At 38.8% G+C, this 11,792-nt stretch overlaps 1 protein-coding gene across 1 annotated transcript in view; it reads right to left on the reverse strand.

Annotated features, from left to right (window-relative positions):
• Positions 1-11,792, reverse strand: part of LOC132111963 (putative E3 ubiquitin-protein ligase UBR7) — a 361,771-nt gene that overhangs the window by 144,903 nt on the left and 205,076 nt on the right. The window lies entirely within an intron of this gene.

The raw sequence follows: 11,792 nt of genomic DNA on the forward strand, positions 1-11,792 counted from the left end.
TGAAGATCGGTGGATATACAGAGATAAAAATGCCATCATCAGCATTATTAATTTGAAAGACAGGATGACATATGTTGAAAAAGTAGTTAATCTGATTTATTCGAATTTTCCTCCTCATTTGAATATTTTAGAAAAAAAACATATATTTTTTCCTGTCAATCAAACTGTGTCTGCTAAAATGTCATATTTTATAAGGCACTTTAAAATCTATGAAAAGGTTGATTTACACAATCAGTTCGCATTTACAGTGATTGAACTTATAAAAGGAGATCCTATATTAATCGGACCCTTTAAGCCAAAAAACATTTATCTGAATGGAAAACATTCTGAGACGCATCATACTGAACATCAATGCATACAACCTCTAGATCAGTATATTAAGAAGAATAAGAGTATGATAAAAGCTATACACATGTTTACAAAATTAAGCCCCTGTTTATTTATAAAAGGTCATTGTGATCCTTGTATGATCAAGTTAGCTAATTTCTCTGAAGAAATGATTAATAAATATAACATAGATCTTTACATCACCTTTCAGGACATTTATGGTGCGTCAGGGAATATAGTTCAAGGGCTGAAGGGTGTGAGAAGTTGTAAAGATCCTTTGATTGAAACAAAAGTATTGGAGTTAAAAGAAATGTTGAATGAAAAACTCTGTAGATCCAAATTTCCAGTGAAGAGTTTCCAGGAAAACCAGAGAATAAGCACAAATAAAAGCATCAAAAACTTTCTTAAAGAAGAAATGCTTAAATCTAACTTAATGACGTGGATAGATGTGAGCTACATTTTAAAAGTCATTTCAGTTAAATTTCCAGGTAAACCAATGACATACCATGAATTCAAGAACTATGGAGAAGGACAGGCAGATGAAATAAAAAAACAGCTAAACAACTTGAATATTAGTGAAGACATTACTAAAAAAATATATGATATTTTTTATTATAAGTGGTGTCGTTTAGTTTATGCAGAATATGAGGAGTTTATATATCAGGAGCTCAGTGATTATATTAACACCTTTGCTGTTGCATTCGCTTATAAAGACATAAAAGCCATCACAAACCGTTTTCATCTGGAAAGAGTCGATTTAACTTTTTAGAAAGAACTCCAGATGCTTTATGTTTGTTTCTGCAAGTCTATCTTGTTTTTCTGGATCATTTAGCTTAGACTCCATGATCTGTCAGTTTTAGTCTGTTTCTGTCCTCTTCTCATTTGATGTAAAATGATTAATTTGAGTATTTCTCTGTAATCATCTCCATAAAGAGATGATGAGACTCGAGACACTGTCAGGCTGCTGATTCTCTGTCTTAACACCTGTTAAACACAGCTGCATTTGTTTAATAAATCAGCTTGCTTTCACTTTGTCTCCTGCTTGATGTTTTTGGCTTCATGAGAGGGAGTCTCTAATGGAGAAGAGAGTTAACTTTAACTCTCTTACCTGAAACTAGAGACCCTTTTCAAATGGATAATCTGGACTAACGTGATGTATATGACTGAAACAGGTCCTGACAGGTGTAAGTGAAGGCCTGAAGAAGTGCAAGTCCAACTGAAAAGAGTCAACTCTGAGAAAGAACAAATAATCAGCCATTAAAACAAGAAATTTTAAAGGTCTTTTGTATAACGTTTTAAAGGAATCATGTAATTGCTTTTCTTGATCTGATTTTATTAATTAATTGTGATTGTGTTGTTTGTGGTACTGTCTCTGTGATTCTTTTAGTATGAAACTTTATGTGCTGATGTCATGACCAGGTCTTACTGGAAGAAGAGATAGCAATATCTCAATGTGATTTCCTGGTTAAATAAAGGAATAATAAAATAAAGGGTGACGTATACCCCGAGATACAAAGATTTAGAGACGGATTACAAAATATGTAAGCATTTAATTAATAAAAGTTCAAGTAAACCTAAAAAGCTAATGCTGAACAACAGACTTTTAAACAGGTAAGTCCCCTGCAGCATGTGTAAATATGTGAAGTAGATCAACTTTTATCGGAGGATGAGTAGATTTCCCACTACAGCCAGATATACAGTTTTAGATGCTGCCTGTGAGCTAAACAAAGAATGTAGAAACAGGAAACCAAGAAATGAGACCTACACTTTCACTACTTCTCCCCACAGCTTCTCAAATGTTTGTATCCCCAGGATACATCACCTCTTTTAGATTCACATTTTTTAAAAATTGTAAACAGTTGGCAAACATTGCTGAATTGACTCATCATGTTTAGCACCTTACATCATACCTCAGTTTGCAGTAAACCCTGCCTTCTTCGACTTCGTTGCCTATTTCAGAATCAGAATCAGAATCAGAAATGCCTGCGCATACAAGGAATTTGTTTTAGTGACATAAGCTTCCAGTAAACAGAGACGACAACACACACACACACACACAAAAAGGCAAATAAATAAGTGTATAAACAATTGTGCTATAAATGATAATGGAATAGGATTGAGTAAGATGCAGGGATGTACTAGGATGCAGGGGTAACAAATAAATATAAGGATCTTACTATCACTCTCTGTTTTTTAAAAGTGGTAAAATATAACTTAATTCACACCATATTTCTGATATTATCGATCAATCTTATCAGATCAACTTCGATCGTTCACTTTTATTTTATTTCCGTGAGTGCAGTACACCTGCAAAGCGTTAGCACTCGTTAGCTTGTCATTAGTGTTTTCATTCGAACCTATCGCTGTATTCTTTTCTCCTCTCCCTCGCTCCAGTTTTTCACAAGTTCATCAAACAACCGCAGTAAGAAGTTTCATCAAGCACGGTGAGTAATGGCTTCTCCTATCATTGTTTCTTGCACCTCTTGCCACATGTACAGTTTATCTATCTCTGTCGCAGATGAGGGATTCACATGTGATAAATGCAGGGAAATAGTTAGGCTGACAGAGAAGATTTCAGAATTAGAGACACGCATCCAAACTTTAATTGAGGACAGTAAGAATGTTAGGGCTCTAGATACGGCTTTGGAAGCGTCTAGCTCAGGGATTCCTGTACATTGTTCGGTTCCGGAAACAGAGCCCCTGACGCAGGGCAACTGGGTGACGGTGAGGCAGCGTAGTCGTGGGTCAAAACACCGCTCTTCTGTTCCGATCAAAACATTAAACAGGTTCTCCCCACTCAGTGATGCACCCACTGAGAAACCTGATGAAAGTGCTCTAGTTATTGGTGATTCTATTGTACGGAACGTGAATATAGAGACACCAGCCACCATAGTCAAATGTTTACCGGTAGCCAGAGCGCCTGACATCTTGGCAAATTTAAAAGTGCTGGCTAATGCTAAACGTAAATACAGTAAGATTGTTATTCATGCCGGCGCTAATGATGTTCGACTTCGCCAGTCGGAGATCACTAAAAATAACATTAAAGAGGTGTGTGAACTTGCAAGCACGATGTCAGACACTGTAATATGCTCTGGTCCCCTCCCTGCTTACCGTGGTGATGAGATGCATAGCAGATTGTCATCACTCAATGGCTGGATGTCTAAGTGGTGCCCACAGAATAACATAGGTTTCATAGACAATTGGACGAGCTTTTGGGGCAGACCTGACCTGTTTAAAAGAGATGGTCTTCATCCCTCCTGGGGTGGCGCCACTCTTCTCTCTAGAAATATGGCAAATAGTCTTAGTGTTTATACTTGACTAACTGGGGCCCAGGTCAGGAAGCAGACAGACTGGCTAAACCGACTGCCTGCTAGCTGCCTCCCGTCACAGAGGTCAGTTAATTCTCAGCACATAGAGACTCTTTCACCTAGATATCACACTATAGAGACTGTGTCTGTTCCCTGAACTAGAAAAAACAAAAAACGTCCAAACCAAGTTAAGATTAACAATTTAATTGAGGTTCAACAAATAAAAAACAGAAGCAATATGGATAAACAAATGATAAAGCTTGGCTTATTGAATATCAGATCCCTTTCTACGAAAACACTTTTTGTAAATAATTTGATCACTGATCATAATCTAGATGTGCTCTGTTTGACAGAAACCTGGCTAAAACCTGATGATTACATTATTTTAAATGAGTCCACCCCCCAAGATTACTGTTATAAACATGAGCCGCGTCTAAAAGGCAAAGGTGGAGGTGTTGCTTCAATTTATAACAACGATTTCAGGATCTCTCAGAGAGCAGGCTTCAAGTATAACTCGTTTGAAGTAATGGTGCTTCATATAACATTATCCAGAGAAACAAATGTTAATGATAAATCCCCTGTTATGTTTGTACTGGCTACTGTATACAGGCCACCAGGGCACCATACAGACTTTATTAAAGAGTTTGGTGATTTTACATCCGAGTTAGTTCTGGCTGCAGATAAAGTCTTAATAGTTGGTGATTTTAATATCCATGTTTATAATGAAAACGATGCATTGGGATCAGCATTTATAGACATTCTGAACTCTATTGGTGTTAGACAACACGTTTCAGGACCTACTCATTGTCGAAATCATACTCTAGATTTAATACTGTCACATGGAATTGATGTTGATGGTGTTGAAATTATTCAGCCAAGTGATGATATCTCAGATCATTATTTAGTTCTGTGCAAACTTCATATAGCCAAAATTGTAAATCCTACTTTTTGTTACAAGTATGGAAGAACCATCACTTCTAACACAAAAGACTGCTTTTTAAGTTATCTTCCTGATGTATCCAAATTCCTTAGCATATCCAAAACCTCAGAACTTGATGATGTAATAGAAACTATGGACTCTCTCTTTTCTAGCACTTTAAATACAGTTGCTCCTTTACGCTTAAGGAAGGTTAAGGAAAACAGTTTGACACCATGGTATAATGAGCATACTCGCACCCTAAAGAGAGCAGCCCGAAAAATGGAGCGCAGCTGGAGGAAAACAAAACTAGAGGTATTTCGTATTGCTTGGCGGGAGAGTAACATATCCTACGGAAAAGCATTAAAAACTGCTAGATCCGATTACTTTTCTTCTCTTTTAGAAGAAAACAAACATAACCCCAGGTATTTATTCAATACAGTGGCTTAATTAACGAAAAATAAAGCCTCAACAAGTGTTGACATTTCCCAACATCACAGCAGTAATGACTTTATGAACTACTGTACTTCTAAAATCGATACTATTAGAGATAAAATTGCAACCATTCAGCCGTCAGCTACAGTATCATATCACACAGTGCACTATAGACCCCCTGAGGAACAGTTCCACTCATTCTCTACTATAGGAGAGGAAGAATTGTATAAACTTGTTAAATCATCTAAACCAACAACATGTATGTTAGACCTTATACCATCTAAGCTCCTAAAAGAGGTGCTTCCAGAAGTCATAGATCCTCTTCTGACTATTATTAATTCCTCATTGTCATTAGGATATGTCCCCAAAACCTTCAAATTGGCTGTTATTAAGCCTCTCATCAAAAAACCACAGCTTGACCCCAAAGAACTAGTTATTAATTATAGACCAATCTCGAATCTCCCTTTTCTGTCGAAGATACTAGAAAAGGTGGTATCCTCACAATTATATTCCTTCTTAGAGAGAAATAGTATATGTGAGGATTTCCAGTCAGGATTTAGACCGTATCATAGTACTGAGACTGCTCTCCTTATAGTTACAAATGATCTGCTCTTATCATCTGATCGTGGGTGTATCTCTCTATTAGTTTTATTGGATCTTAGTGCTGCGTTTGACACAATTGACCACAACATTCTTTTGCATAGACTTGAACACTTTGTTGGCATTAATGGAAGTGCATTAGCATGGTTAAATCGTACTTATATGACCGCCATCAGTTCGTAGCAGTGAATGAAGATGTATCCTACCGATCACAAGTGCAGTATGGAGTACCTCAAGGCTCAGTACTAGGGCCGCTACTCTTTACGCTTTATATGTTACCCTTGGGAGATATCATCAGGGAACATGGTGTTAGCTTTCACTGTTATGCTGATGAGACTAATTTGATGATATTAGTATCATTAGTATGCTGATGATATTTGAAAAACTAATGGATTGCATAGTCGATATAAAAAACTGGATGACAAGTAATTTCTTACTGCTAAATTCTGAAAAAACAGAGGTGTTAATTATAGGACCTAAAAACTCCGCTTGTAATAACCTAGAACACTGTCTAAGACTTGATGGTTGCTCTGTCAATTCTTCGTCATCAGTTAGGAACCTAGGTGTGCTATTTGATCGCAATCTTTCCTTAGAAAGCCACGTTTCTAGCTTTTGTAAAACTGCATTTTTCCATCTCAAAAATATATCTAAATTACGGCCTATGCTCTCAATGTCAAACGCAGAAATGTTAATCCATGCTTTTATGACCTCAAGGTTAGATTATTGTAATGCTTTATTGGGTGGTTGTTCTGCACGCTTAGTAAACAAACTACAGCTAGTCCAAAATGCAGCAGCAAGAGTTCTTACTAGAACCAGGAAGTATGACCATATTAGCCCGGTCCTGTCAACACTGCACTGGCTCCCTATCAAGCATCGTATAGATTTTAAAATATTGCTTATTACCTATAAAGCCCTGAATGGTTTAGCACCTCAGTATTTGAATGAGCTCCTTTTACATTATAATCCTCTACGTCCGCTACGTTCTCAAAACTCAGGCAATTTGATAATACCTAGAATATCAAAATCAACTGCAGGCGGCAGATCCTTTTCCTATTTGGCGCCTAAACTCTGGAATAACCTACCTAACATTGTTCGGGAGGCAGACACACTCTTGCAGTTTAAATCTAGATTAAAGACCCATCTCTTTAACCTGGCATACACATAACATACTAATATGCTTTTATTATCCAAATCCATTAAAGGATTTTTAGGCTTCCCATAAAAACACTTCCCATAACACCCTATGTACTTGCTACATCATTAGAAGAATGGCATCTATGCTAATATTTGTCTGTTTCTCTCTTATTCCGAGGTCACCGTAGCCACCAGATCCAGTCTGTGTCCAGATCAGAGGGTCACTGCAGTCACCCGGATCCAGTACGTATCCAGACCAGATGCTGGATCAGCACCTAGAAAGGACCTCTACATCCCTGAAAGACAGCGGAGACCAGGACAACTAGAGCCCCAGATACAGATCCCCTGTAAAGACCTTGTCTCAAAGGAGCACCAGGACAAGACCACAGGAAACAGATGATTCTTCTGCACAATCTGACTTTGCTGCAGCCTGGAATTGAACTACTTGTTTCGTCTGGTCAGAGGAGAACTGGCCCCCCAACTGAGCCTGGTTTCTCCCAAGGTTTTTTTCTCCATTCTGTCACCGATGGAGTTTCGGTTCCTTGCCGCTGTCGCCTCTGGCTTGCTTAGTTGGGGGCACTTCATCTACAGCGATATCGTTGACTTGATTGCAAATAAATGCACAGACACTATTTAATTGAACAGAGATGACATAACTGAATTCAATGATGAACTGCCTTTAAATGTCATTTTTCATTATTGACACACTGTTTTCCTAATGAATGTTGTTCAGTTGCTTTGACGCAATGTATTTTGTTTAAAGCGCTATATAAATAAAGGTGACTTTGACTATTGCACATTTGTATTGCACAAGTGGGGAACATTTAACTGTTCGTGAGGTAGATTGCCTGGGGGAAGAAACTGTTCTTGTGCCTGACTGTTCTGGTATTTGTGGCTCTGAAGCGCCGGACAGATGGCAAAAGTTCAAAGATGGGGTAACTTGGATGTGAGGGATCCAGAGTGATTTTCTGAGCCCTTTTCCTCTCTCTGGATGTATACAGTTCTTGAAGAGTGGGCAGGGGAGCACCAATAATCCTTTCAGCAGTCCGAACCATTCTCTGTAGTCTTTTGATGTCTGAACCAAACCACACAGTAATTGAAGTACACAGTACAGACTCAATGACGGCTGATTAGAACTGTTTCAGCAGCTCCTGTGGCAGGTTAAACTTCTCAGCTGTCAAAGGAAGTACAACCTCTGCTGGGCCTTTTTCACAATGGAGTCAATGTGAATGTCCCACTTCAGGTCCTGAGAGATAGTGGTTCCCAGGAATCTGAATGACTCCACTGCAGTCACAGTGCTGTTCATGATGGTGAGTGGGGGGAGAGCAGGGGGGTTTCTCCTGAAGTCCACGATCATCTCCACTGTTTTGAGCGTGTTAAGCTCCAGGTTGTTAAGACTGCACCAGACAGCCAGCTGCTCAACCTCTTGTCTGTAAGCAGACTCGTCACCGTCCTGAATGAGGCCGATGACTGTAGTGTTGTCTGCAAACTTCAGGAGCTTGACAGAGGGGTCTTTAGAGGTGCAGTCGTTGGTGTAGTGGGAGAAGAGCAGTGGGGAGAGAACACATCCCTGAGCGGCACCAGTGTTGGTGGAGCAACTGTTTGATATGAATTTCCCCAGTCTCTCTAGCTGTTGCCTATCTGTCAGAAATCTGTCTCTCCTCCATTGCTGACGTTTGCAGGCAACAAAACAGCAAGATTCAGGCCTAGTCCACACGGACACAGGTATTTTTATAACCAAAGTTTTTCCTCCTGCGTTTAAAAAAAATTCCATCCACATGAAAATGCAAAAACATGCTATCAAGCGCTGTCAAGAGCATGCCACACCAGCAGGCGGCGATATAACCCAAATTGTAAAGTCACCTTGGCCATTTAGAAGCAGTCAGCGGCGCACAATATGACGTCAAACACAGCGGATAACGGCGCACACTCTGATGTCGCAAGGCAAAAACCCTGGTTATACTGTCCACACGACAACACTGCAACCGGCATTTCTGAAAATGCCTACCCTGGCCGGAGTTTTCAAAATGGATTCGGTTATTTATAAATCGAATTGTTATTGACTGTTATTCTTATTATCATTTAGGGGGGCTTAGGAACATTTTGGGGTGGCTTCAGCCCCCCTAGAATAGGACTAACGACGTTGAATAGGCCTAACGATGTCTCCATAAAGTATAAAAACCATCATGTGCATATGAGCTTGTTTTTATTACTTTTTAAGGACCAAAAGAATGGACAGAGATCGTAAAATAAGAAAAGTTTAACGCTTAAATTGGACCCCACAAAGACATAATCTTTTATGGAAGACTTTTATGAAAACCTGCACTAACCCCAAACACACAGAAATCTGTCCCTACACCTGTCATATATTTATCGTTAGAAATCGTGATCATCCTATATGATCTTCCACTGGTGGCGATGGGTCCAGATGTATTTAAGCTTACGATGCTTTTGGGAAACACAGTCCAGAACAGTAGGAAACACTCTTTCATCTAGATCTAAAGTTAATCTCTCTGATGATTATATTGGTCATGGTTAAAATGATGAAAAATATTTTAATCCCTAAACCAGTCTCTTATGTCAGCAGGTTATGACAGTGTTATCCTCATCATCATCAGGCCTCTGGAGAAACATGAGAAAACCACTACAGTTAAAACAAATAGAGAAACACAGAAGGACAGTTCACTTATTGGTGTGTAAGGTGACATATGAATGGAATCACTGGATGTTATGAACTGATATAGTTTTGAATATGAAGGAAGTTAACTGGACATTGAATAAAGACAGAGTATGTGCTGATCTGGGTTGTGAAATGATGACACTGGATCTTTCTCACTACTGGCAGCTGTTCTTGGCATCATTCAGTACCTGAAGGCACATGACTACATATTTGATAGTCGAGATGAACAGCATTTTTTGTGTCATCATCATCCACTGAACTGGTTTCTTCCTCACCTTGAAGGGTCAGGCCTAATCAGACTATAAAAGAGCAATCACGAAAAATGAACACATTCTGGGGCAGGAGCACTACCACAATTAATCTGACAGTCTCGACAGTCGTTTCAAAGACGAAACAAACCGTAATACCATCAAACAGAAGATTTCTACAGACAACTGGAAGACAAAACTCATCTCAACACATCAACAAGAAGATTTCTACAGTCTGTTCTAAGTCCAGACTGACCTCGATACTGTCGAACTTCAGACTTTCACTTGGGTGTCTCCTGCCCCAGGATCAGATCTGGCTAATGATGGTGAGTTATTCTGCTCTGATTGAATTAGTTTGGATTTCCTTGCTTTAGTCTTTAATTGTCTTCTTACTATGTTTCTCTTATATCATTTTTAAAATAAAAATAAAATATGTATTATTATTATTAATAATAATTTAAAAATGTTATAATGTTAAGTGTATATAATTTTTAAATGCTATATTTTAAATGTTTAAAACCCATATATATATATGACACACACACACACACACACACACCGGTTAACCTTTAAAGGTTGTGGCCTAATCACATTCACGATTAGCCTTTCGCAGGCCCCTCCCAAAAACAGCCATTGTCCAATCACACATCATAGCAACCGTTACTATGTGAGGCAGTTCCGACAAACGTTGACTCCAAGCAAGATGGTGAAGCGCTTGCGCCCACGGCGTTTGTAAATCGGACACTACAATAGAGCTGTAATCGGGCCTTAAAAGTTAGGCCCGACAGATTTCGGCCCGGGGCCGATAAGTACATTTTTATTGACAGCTTTTTAAAAGCCCGAACCCATTTACAGCCCGACATTATTCAAATGTACGCACGCACACAGCTCTTTTGCCAAGAATGAGTCATTTATACGTTTTAACATAATTTATACATGACTAATGTAATAAGCTACTTGGAAGTTTGAACAAAGAAATAAAATAAGTCCTCTGTGACATCGTAACATCTCAGAACTCTAAATAGCCCTAGGTATAGACTCATTTAGCCTATAAATAGGCCAACGCACCAATAAAAACCGAGTCTTTCTTAAAAATTTTAATTAAGATAAATTCTAAATTAAGATGGGTATTTGGCAATAACGAAATTAATTAAGATAAAGACTGCCTTATTTGCTTCGCCATGGCAGCTGAAATTTAATAAAAGAATAATGCCAACATTAGCCTATATAGGCTAGCCTATATGTCTACATTATGCATTTAAGACTCAATTAGTATTTAGTTATCATTTTTAAAACATTTACTCACCAAGATAATAATAAAAATAGCTACTCGCAATAGACAATAATAGACCATAACATTTGAAAGAGAACGCTGCCGGCAGTGCAAGAGCATGACTGGTACACAAGGCTGTGCTGGTTGCATTTGAGGTACAGGTCATGGGGTTTCTCAGATTTCGTTTTTTTCCATCCACGGCATACTGTAACCCCTTTTGCCTCGATCTGGAGGGATATCGCGGAGGTATTACTCCAAAAAAGGTCACTGACACGCACGGGTATACCTCTTCCCGTCATGGCAATCTGTCGCGCTGGCCGTGTTTGACCATTTGTTTGTCGGAAGTAGCAACAGTAACTAAGGGGGGTGGGGCTCGGCGAAAGTGCATCATTTAAAACGTACACACACACACACAAAATGATTTCTGCTTGTCCATTTCAAATCCTTAAATGACTTTAGCAGCAATTCAGATTATCATCGAAAAGCAGTGCTAGCCCGTCCCTTTGCAATAAATGTAGACCTCAGTAAAGTATTGTTCTTTGACTAACATCAGGCCACGTGAAGGAGTTGGTGTAGGTGTGTCTTGTGTAAGTTTCACTGTATAGGAAACAGAAACACTCAAGCACATCTGTGGCCTCTGGAGAAACACAAGAACACAATACACAAAAACACAGAAAAACTTTATTTATTGGCATGTATGACAAATTAATGACTGCATTGGATAGTGTGAACGGTTTTAGTTTGGATTGGAATCAGCTAACAGAGAACATTCTTTAGCTGACATTCTGGAGAGATTCTCTGAAGAAATGTTTTTCCAGTGAAATTAATGTTTGTTCAAACTTACCTGGCCTTTAATGTTCTCAATACGTTA

This window comes from Carassius carassius, chromosome 31 (assembly GCF_963082965.1).
Source record: "Carassius carassius chromosome 31, fCarCar2.1, whole genome shotgun sequence".
NCBI lineage: Eukaryota > Metazoa > Chordata > Actinopteri > Cypriniformes > Cyprinidae > Carassius > Carassius carassius.